The sequence below is a fragment of the Panthera uncia genome, assembly GCF_023721935.1.
Source record: "Panthera uncia isolate 11264 chromosome C1 unlocalized genomic scaffold, Puncia_PCG_1.0 HiC_scaffold_3, whole genome shotgun sequence".
Taxonomy (NCBI): domain Eukaryota; kingdom Metazoa; phylum Chordata; class Mammalia; order Carnivora; family Felidae; genus Panthera; species Panthera uncia.
The window spans coordinates 36,815,948-36,827,190 of NW_026057584.1; positions in this window are offsets into that span (position 1 = coordinate 36,815,948).

The window sequence follows — 11,243 nt, forward strand, 5'->3', positions numbered from 1 at the left end:
AAAGAAAGAAAGAAAGAAAGAAAGAAAGAAAGAAAGAAAGAAAGAAAACCACGGATGTTTCTAAATCATCTTGGTTCCAGTTTTTAACCAAAACGCAAATATAAGCAAAGAAAAACACCAGTGCTTAAAATTTAACATCAGCCGGTAGAAAAGATCCCATTAATTAGACTGTCAATTTGCAACTCTTGATATCTTTTATGTTTTTTAACATTTCCAGTATAAGCCTGGGAACTTGAATAAAAACAATTTCTCTTCAAACTTATGATCCTTTCTGACTGTGAGTACGTAGCACAATCTAAATGTTGGTTTATTATATTCAAAAAATTAAACTCAAGCTAAAAACAATACACTGTGAAGGAAGTTAAGAGTCCATATTATATTTTAACACAATTTTGATTATATTTAATGTATCATTCCACTTAGAATGGTCCAATAAATAACACTAGAGTGTATCAATAGTGATTCAATTAAATTATTTAAAATAAATGACTACTGATAAAAAAGGAAGTGTTTTATTCTTGCATGTAACATTCTACTTTGCTAAAACAATAGAAACCTTTTTAAAATTATCTTTTAGGAATGCAAAATAGGGGCACCTGAGTGGTTTAGTTCGTTAGGGGTCTCTTGATATAGGTTCAGGTCATGATCTGACAGTTTATGAGATCAAGCCCCATGTTGGGCTCTGCACTGACAGTGCAGAGCCTGCTTGGGATTCTCTCTCTACCTCTCTCTCTGCCCCTCCCCTGCTTGCTCACATGCTCTCTCAAAATAAACAAACATTAAAAAAAAGAATGCAAAATATTTCATTATTCTGAAACCATTATTATTTCTCAACAGGGCTACGGGACAGTTTCTAGAAAGCTGAAGAAAGGCCTTCCTCAATCCTATCACAGGACCAGAAATCTCCAGTATAAACATCATTTCTAAAACATCTCTAAAGGACAAATATTGTAATTTCTCTGAAGTGCTCCTATTGTAGAATAAATGGATCCATTTCCATCATTGCTCACCTAACACTGCAGTGGTCCCTGGGGGATCAGGACATGAGTACATTCTGATAGGAATGCATACTGTGGTACTACAATGAAACCTTGGGAGAGGCAGAATGAAGGAGCAGCTTTTTTTTTTTTCAATCGATGTGTAAAGGATTATAAACGCATTTTCCTCATTTGACATGACAGCTTAAGACCAACCTGCAAGTGTTTCTTTTTTTTTTCTTTCCTTTCTCTTTTAACTTTCCATTACTTTGTTGTAAGTTTTATTTAGCATTAATCTTTTATGGCCATATTTTTTTTTGTAATGCTTTAAGCATCCTTCTTTCTTCAGCTTCTTTGGAAATCAAAGTCATGTCAATAGACTCAAAGGTATCCAAACACTCTTGATTAATTCTCAGAACACTGATCTGAAATAGTCTTGGAATGAGGCTAATGGGAGAACTTCAGTGTGCTGTTTTTACAAATTAAAACAGATAAGGACATGGTTTTCCTATTGCTAAAAAGTTAGGCATCACTCTACCATTATTTTCTACCTTCATTTATCACCAGCATTTTTCAACTTTTTAATTGTAAGTCTGCACATGTTCACAATGATAAAACTAAAACGTGTTCCTAACACAAACCTCAAGTGAAAGTCTATAATCTTTGAAATAACTTATAGAAAATGAATCATGCTACTTTATTCATTTTTAGCTTTCTTTATGCTATAATCGCAAATACTTAAAAGACAGCTGGTACAAACCGACTCCAAATGAGAAATTTATACTTTACATTTTAGTAAAATGAGTTATTTTAAAACTTGGTCCCATGTTTTCCTGAACACCTAGGCACATCTCTTGTTTGAATTTTTTTTACCGGAACTCCCTTCAGAAACAATACTAACTAACCTAACCATGCAATATCTTATTGAATTTAGACTTTCAACAATTTCTTTTTTTAATGTCTATTTATTTTTGAGAGAGAGACAGACAGAATGCAAGTAGTAGAGGGGCAGAGAGAGAAGGAGACACAGAATCTGAAGCAGGCTCCAGGCTCTGAGCTGTCAGCACAGAGCCCAACGCAGGGCTTGAACTCAGGAACTGCAAGACTATGACCTGAGCCAAAGTTGGTTGCTTAACCTACTGAGCCACCCAGGTGCCCATTAACCTTTTAAAAATTTCTAACTACAGCATCTAACCTGTTTATTTAGCTTGTATACTTAAAATATAATCAATAGCTTAGTCTTTATTTAGCTGCCATTTTCTCTTTTTACTTTAAAACACTGAAAATAAATGCTTGGATACTTTTTGCTCTTTTCCTGGTTATATCTTTGAATTCCCTAAATTTTTATCTTATTATATGCATAATCAAGCTCAACATCATGTACCAGCCTTTTGAGGCTCTCATTCTCCAAGTGTTAAGTTTGGCATAATTTTGCATGGAAAAAATGGATTTAGAGAAAACTGTTACAGAAAATATTAATATACTGTATATTTTCACCCTTGTTTGTAACTGCTTGGAGCAGAATCTACATAGTTTATTACCATGTCCAGTAATATTCAAACACTATCAACTATCCTTAAAAAGTAAATATAATTATGGATTTTTAACAAAAAAGTAAAAAATAATCATTAATGATGTGTTTCTGAGATAATGCCCCAAGACAAATAGGGAATTGAAACCAAAGATATACATGATGAGTCAGTTTCACTTACTTAGGAATGTCCCACCTTGGTCTAAAAAGTATTATATGGCAAAAGATCTACAGGGAGAAAAGATAAGGTTAGGAACAAGGTGTCCATAATTCAAATCAAATAAAAAAAAAATTAGCTATTTTATAAAAGGCACCATACTGGTGAAATCTTAATAATTTCCCTCTCTCTCTCTCTCTCTCTCACACACACACACACACACACTACAAAGATAAATTACTATTCTTGCTCCTACTTAGCCTGAAGTCTAAGAAATACATGTTAAAAAGTGATTGTATGTCAGTCCTACCCTAGGGACCCCAAGCCAGATCATACAAGGTCTCAGTTTTAAGAAAATCACAGTGTAGAAGAAGATGGATGAGTGATCCCATTGAAGTTGTTCTGACATATTATACTTGTTGGGATAAAAATGAGTATGTAAACACAAGACTTCTTTTGAGAAGTAGCCTGAGAATAATCAAGTAATGAGAAATAAGCAAGTAAATCATCAATGTGTCAGCTATATAAAAATACTCTTGTAAGCTTTACATGGCTTATCCCAAGGGAACTCTGACAGCAGCCGTACCACCATTTACAGGTAAAGAAACTGAGGCACAGAGGGTTTCAATAGCCCCTCCAAGGACAGTAAGGGGCAGAATTAAGATGTGAATGTGGGAATTCTGTCTCCAGAGATTGTGTTTAACCATACTCCTCCTGAAAATGCAAGGGCATCGATGAGAAGGAGAACTCATGACTGGAAGAGGTCACTGGTGATGGCTCTTGATAGAGGTGGCATATTTCATTTACTGAGCAAATATTTGCTGAGTATCAGTTGGGCACAAGACCCCCTGCTAGACACCAGGGATACACTGGCAAACAAACAACAGAAATACATCAGATAGACCAACTCGATGGACAGGTAGGATTTAAACAATGAGAGACGAAGTGGGGTAGGGATTAGGAATAAAAAGTCATTCTGCTGTGAAGAAGATCACTAGATTTGCAAATGCACCAAAATGGGAGTAAGTGATTGCTTTGACATGTAACTGCAGAAAATCTATTAATTAAATTTACATTCCATTTTATTTATTTTTTTGAGTATAGTTGACACACAATATTACAACAGTTTCAGGTGTACAGGACAGTGGTTCAACAAGTTTACACATTAGGCTATGCTTACAAATGTAGCTACCATCTGTCCTGATACACTGCTATTATAATATCATTGACTGTACACCTTATGCTGTGCCTCTTATTCCCATGACTTATTCATTCCAGAACTGGAAGCCTATATCTCCCTCTCTCTTTTGCCTATTTTGCACCTCTCCCTCCCCCTTCTCCACTGGCAACCATCAGTTTGTTCTCTGTATTTATAGGTCCAGTTCTGCTTTTTGTTTATTCATTATTTTTAGATTCCATTTTAAGGGAAAAGAGGAAGGTGAAGAAATCTTTGGAGCTTGTGCTGGGTAGCCTCTAAAATGGCCCCAAATAACTCCCAGTTCCTGATATTCATGCCCTTGTGCAGCCCTGTCCTTGAAAGTAGTCAGGACTGAGGCGCCTGGATGGCTCAGTTGGCTAAGCGTCCAACTTCAGCTTCAGTCATCATTCGTGCGTTGAGCTGTCAGCCAGAGCCTGGAGCCTGATTCAGATGCTGTTCTCCCTCTCTCTCTGTCCCTCCCCTGCTCGCTCTCTCTCTCTCTCTCTCTGTCTCTCAAAAATAAAATAAACATTAAAAAAAATTTTTTTAAGTAGTCAGGACTGAGTGACTCCCTTTTAATGGATAGAATGACAGCAGAACTGAAAGGGGGGGGGCCCTTCTGATATTAGATTATAAAAAGACTGTGACTTCCATTTTGTGTTGTCTCTCACTCTGTCCTGAGGCACTCACAGGATGGGAAACCAGCTGCCCCATCATGACACAGCCTTGAGGAGAGGTCCATGTGGTGAAGAACTGAAACCTTCCAACAACCGGCTGAGTAGTAAATTCAGCTGAACGTGGATTCAGAGGCCTCCTCCATACCGCCCTTGGCCAGCTGAACCTCAGATAAGACCCCAGCCCTAGATGACAGTTTGAATACCAACTTCGTGAGAGAATTGAATCAAAAGTTCCCAGCTAATCTGCACCCAGATTCTTAACCCGCAGAAACTGTGAGGCACTGAATATTTGTTTGAAGCTACTATTTTAGAGTAATTTATCACTCAGCTATAAATAACAATTAAAGCATCTTTCTATAGAACTTGAGCGTCTCCCTGAAATTTTGCACTTTGAACCACTCATACACAAATATTCATCACAGAATCCTATTTCATAAATGACCCTTACCAAGATTACTGGAAGGCACTAAGAAGAGAAGAAGGAAAAGAGAGATGGGTAAGTAGGGAGGGAGGGAGAGAGGGAACCAAAGTTACGGCAAAGGCATCTGTGAGCATATCCTCTGGCTCAGAGAGAAATGTATGCAGTTGTGTGTGCAGGGTCTACTTGGGTATGAGCTGTATCTATGTTCTGTAGGTGTGTATAGCGTTGCTGATGATTCCATAGCTTCTATTTATTATTTTCTGTTTTGTCATGCTCACACTTTGAATGGGATGACAGTATTGGCTGAATCAATTTGAAAATGTGGCCATTTCCTTAGCCAGCATGTATTCATCCAAGATTCCTGCTTCTTAATTAATCATTTGATTAATATCTGTGGCCCAGAGGTTCAATTAGAGATACACCTTTTTTTTAATATATAGACAATAAACAACATGTAACAACTGATGTAACCTAGCATGTATGGGTAGTTAAAGTGGGCATTATTTTTTATTTGCTTTCAAGCTGCAGAGAAGGCTGAACAATAGGCAATAAACAAGTCATTTTGTATGGCTTTTGTGAGACTTGAAAAGAATTTTGACTTAATGGAAACTGATGCTTTGTTGGAAGCCCTGCAAGGGAAGCGATAGAAGACCCACATGGTAAGTGCCCCAAACAGATCTTCACAAACGATAGAGTCACATTTAACTCGAAGATTGGGTGGTAAAGGTCAGCTTGTAGTGTAGAATTAATAGGTGGTGTCTCACTAAGGCTCTTCACCTCCTGCCTTGAGAAAACTTTCAAGGTTTCTACAGATAAAGAAAAGGACTCAAGGACCAGAGACACCTCAAATATGTAGATGACACTGTCATCTTTTACTTAAGCTAAAGACCTTGAAGCAATGGTGAAAGAATATAACAGAAGAGCAAAGAATCTGGATCATTATATAAAAGAAGCATATGCAAAATCACATCGAGTACATACATTCAGGAGGGAAAGCTGGCTGCAAAAAAATTAGGCATTGCAAAGAAGTGTTTGTTGAGGCCATATGGCGTACATTGTTACAACCCAGAAAGGTTCAGAAAGCAGAATAGACCCTTGTTAGAGTCCCTGAGGAGCTGAAAATGAATAGTTTCCTACATTTAAAGATCTACTAGAAAGAGAGCTATGATACTAGCACACTCCTGCTTTTGGCAACTATAGCAAAAGCACACATATTTAACACAGAGAATAAAATTTGTGTAACAAAATAGGAAGCACTTTGAATATGGTACTGCATGAAGAGACAAAAGAAAAACTGGTAGTAGCAGAACAAGGTAGACAATTACGAGGAAGAAAAAAACCTGGCCCCCTTGGAGATGTGACACAGTAGAGGTAGAGGATGAGCCTGTTACACACCCGTGGGAATAGCCCTTCCCAGTAGGTTCGAACACACCAATTAGGTCCCTTTGTGAACTCATATCTAAGTCTCTCTAAGTTTATGTGGATAAGAACCATCAAAGGACATACAACAAAAATAAAGTCTGATTCTCTTATGTCCTAGCAGTAGCCTGGACCGCGGTTAGATTTCTTTAAACTTCTCCTGCCCTAGACTTGTATTGTTACTGCTTCCTCCTTGGAATCAGAGGTCTGATGAAAAAAGTAGTATCTGATTCATCAAGTTCCTTGTGCATGGCAAAAGCTTCCCAGTGTCTTGAAAGATAGAGGCTTTTTCTAGGATCTTTAAAAAAATAGAAAAAAATATATAATTTCTCTTGAAGTCGAGTGAGTAAGCAGGTATTGAGACAAATATCACCAAAATGAGGATCCTTTTCACACAACATCAGTGAGTAATATTTACTGAGTATACTCGTTCATAATGTAAAGCGCTGTGCTAGGGGTCATGGTGAGTGAAACAGACAAGTTTCCTAGATGAGCTTTCAGTTCAGCAGGGAAGCAAAGGAAGATTGACAAATAAGTGATGACTAATTAAATAATTATAATTATTCAAAGAGATAATAAAGAGGTGTGTAAGTTGCAATGATGGTATATAACAAGTGTACCAAAATAATTGGAGGGTCAGGGAAGGTTTGTATAAGTGAGTGCCTTCTAGTGAAGCCTCAAGATTGAAGAAGAGATATTCAGGTGGTAGGAATGTGTGTGTGTGTGTGTGTGTGTGTGTGTGTGTGTGTGTTCACACATTCACTTATACACAAGTCCACAGGTAAGCAGGGGACAGAAGGAGAATAAGAGAAAGGAAAAGATCTTGAAACCATCTGTAGAGATACAAGAAGTCCAGTATTGATTAAAAACAAAGGGAGTGGTTGGTACAAGAGACCAGAGAAGGGTGCCTGGGTGGCTCAGTTAGTAGGGCATCTGACTTCAGCTCAGGTCATGATCTCATAGCTTGTGAGTTCGAGCCCCGCATCGGGCTCTGTGCTGACAGCCCAGAGCCTGGACCCTGCTTCAGATTCTGTGTCTCCCTCTCTCTCTGCCCCTCCTGACTCATGCTCTGTCTCTCTCCCCTTCAAAAATAAATAAACATTTAAAAAAAAAATTTTTAATGAAAAAAAGGTGAGACCAGAAAAGGTGTGAGGTCAGATCATGTAAGACCTTGTAGGTCAATATAAAGACTTTGGACTTTATTCTGAGGACAATGGAAAGACATGAAAAATGGCCAGCTGAAAATTTAGCTTCTCTTTCCCTGAGAGAGATTAGGAGATAAATATTTGGCAAACCTCTGGCAATTCTCTGCCTCTGACATAAGATACTGGAGGATGGGGCCTATATCAAATTCATCCCTGTGTTTTACGTTGTGCTTCTGAGGGGAATAAAGTAGAGCCAAATTTAACTGTAATGTAGTATAACAAGCCATAGTGCCCTAAGGAAAGAATGGGTTGATGGTACTAGAAATCAGCTTTGGGAAAGGTCACTTGCAAGATGGAATCAGTCTTAGGTTTCTGAAAGATGTTACCTGGAAGGATGGGAACAGTAGTCTAAATAATGACTTCCAAATCCCTAGGACCTGTGAATATCATCTTACATGGCAAGAGGGGGCTATGCAGGTGTGATTAAATTAAGGATCTCGAGATGCACATCTTAGCCTAGATTAACCCTAAGTGTAATCACACAGGTCATTATAAGAGGGAGGCAAGAAGGTCAAAGGAGGAACAAGGCAAAGTGACGGCAGAAGCAGAGGAAGTAAAGGCAATCTGATGCAGTGTCATGCACCACAGAATGCAGGTGGCATCTGGAAGATGAAAGAAAGGAAGAAAAGATTCTCCCCCAGAGTCTCCAGAAAAATCCTGCCCTGCTGTCATCTTGAATGTAGCCCTGTGAGACATATTTCATATTTCTGACCTCCTGAGCTATGATAAAATAAATGTGTGTTGTTTTAAGCCACTAAATTTGTGGCAGTTTACTATAGCAGCAAAAAGAAACTAATACAATAGGTATGACTTCAACAGAATAGATGGGAAAGGTACAATATCACTAAGGTGACTATATGCCCCAGTTAGCCCAGAGAAGTCTCAGTTAATACCTGCTATCACAGCTTATTTATTAACAGTGTCCCCTTTATCTCCTGAAGGTGCCCTGGTTTAGATTATAAATCTGTATTAACAAAGATACCGAGTTGGGTGTTTTGGATGTTGGGAATAGCAAGCAGGACCAAAGGGATTCCCATGGAAGCAGCCTCTGCCTTCTATTCCGGGCCACATAAAACTTAACTTGTGATAATTTATAACCCTAGCAACACCTATAAAAGTCTAAAAATTACACACTGATTATATTGCTTGAAAATTTGTGTTTAAAAAAGTAAGAAGAGGTGAGGAGGAAGAGACACCTAGATAAAGGCAAGACTAGAAGGACCGACACTCCCACAGTCTACAGAGCGTTGATCATTGGAGTCAATGAGATGGTGAAGGAAAATCACAAAATACACTCAGTCTGAAAAATGTAACACCAGTCAGATAACCCATGAGCACAGACAACCCACCCAAGGATTTAAAATGGCTTTAAATGTGAAAGCCCATGTTGTTTGGAATTCTAAGAGGTAGATTTGAAATTCCTGAGGGAGAAGAAATAACTCTGGATTAAGTTTATGTTCCAGGAATCCTCAGCATTCCAGACATGACCTAGTTTGATCCCATCCCTATCTTTATAGACAAGACCTATTTTACCACAATGGGCTGTTTGGCTTGCGCTTTTGAGCCATGCTGCTTTCAACTCTTAAGAACCAACAACAGTGCCCAAGTCTTTTTCTTTTAAGGTCAATCATACTGCCTTCTACTTGGTCAAAAACTCACAGTTCAATCTAGCAGATCTCCTCATTGTTCCCTAGGCACATGTCCATTCTCCTCTGAAGCACAGCCAGTACTCTCCTGCACGTGGAATATCTTCTGTCTTCTCTCTCACCTAATACCACTCATTCTTCAAAGATAAGCTCATGAGGGGCGCCTGGGTGGCTCAGTCAGTTAAGCGTCTGACTTCAGCTCAGGTCATGATCTCGTGGTCAGTGAGTTTGAGCCATGCATCAGGCTCTGTACTGACAGCTCAGACCCTGGAGCCTGCTTCAGATTCTGTGTCTCCCTCTCTCTCTGCCCCTCCCCTGCTCATGCTCTGTCTCTCTCTGTGTCTCAAAAATGAATAAACGCAAAAAAAAAAAAAAAAAAAAAGATAGGCTCATGAATCCTTTTATGACTACTCCACAGGCCTCTTGCTTCCGTGAATATCTGTTGCATCTATATCCAACTATTAAGCCATTTATTGAGTCATGTCAATGTGTCAACCACTGCACTGGTCATTGGTACACATTGATGAATTAAAAGACATAATCTCTGCCTTTAGATAAATAGCCAAAAATCAAGATGCAAATAAGTAAAAATTATCTGTCATAATAAATGTTATGGTGGAAAAGAACAGGAGTCAAGGATTGAGAATATTTGGGGAGTGTTGATTTAACCAGAGTAGTTACTGATGAGGTGACATTTAAGCCAACACCTGAAGAAGTCCTCAGCCATATAAAAGCCATCAAGCACAGTGTTCACAGCTAGGAGAATGTCAAAGTTAGAAGGGGAAACTCTGATATAATTTAAGTGTCTTGAGAGAAAACAAAGGAGAATTCCAGAACTCTGAACAACTCCCGCATGATTGCATGGACTGAAGTGGATTCAGAACTGTAACATGGGTCTCCTGACTTCAGTCTGAAATCAGGCTCCCATGTCAGCTTCTTCATCTAATTGTCTCACGTACTTTTGAGGAGAAGAAATTCTGTATCCTAAACTTAATTTTATTTCCAACAATTGTGCATATATAAAAAGGTGCTCAATAAATATTTGCCAATTATGATGGAGTTCCCCTCCTGTAACAGCAGCCATGTTTTGCTTCTGTGTTCCGGGCACTTCTACTACAGCTCTCGTAATGGTGGATCGGTGCTGAACAGTATTATATAGAAAGCACCACGGCATCCACATTTCTGCACAATGAAGGAATTCTTATTTTATCCCAGATCCTGTATGGATTCATTCTGCCCACCACTTGGAGCAGACCCTGATACATTTTGTCAGTCCAGCATAGCCAGAACAGAAGAGCAGCCAGCCAGGAAACAAAGGACACATACAGTAAACAGGACGCTGCTCTCTCCAAGCAACTCTCTGTTTCTTCAGTAAGCTACTCTCCATTTCTCCTCATAACTCCGTAACATAACTATTTATGCTCTCTCACCAAATTTCATTGTAGGCCACAACCAACAAGTCCCAGACTCCTCGAACTTCATGAGAAAATAAAAGCCCTCAGCTGGGAAGGAACTTCTCTGTCTTCCCAACCTCAAATCTTCCTGTGTTTTCTATTTGCCTTTTCATTGTCCTCCCCTTCCCTCAGCAACCCTTCTGGCCCCTTACCATTAAGGATGTGACCTTTCTCTTGCCAAAGTCTAGGACCTCAGCATTTGGTCTGATCACACCCTCTCATACCTTCTCACCTTTTCCAGAACCTCTCTCCGTCAGTTATCCCCTCTGTCACTCGAGTCTTCAAATTCTCACAGTCTACAAAGTCATTACCTGAGCGTTCAAATTCACACTGGCAACTACCATTGTAACCAAACTTTCACTGATGCCTGTATTCACCTCCAGCATCCACATCACTTCTATTTCTTTTTATAGCCGAGCATCTAAAAAAAAAAATCTGTATATTCTGTCTTGACTACTCTACTTCCTATTTCTCTATTTCTTTTAATTTATTTTTATTTATTTTGAGAAAGACATAGAGAGCAAGGTGGAGAGGAGCAGAGAGAGGGGAAGACAGAAT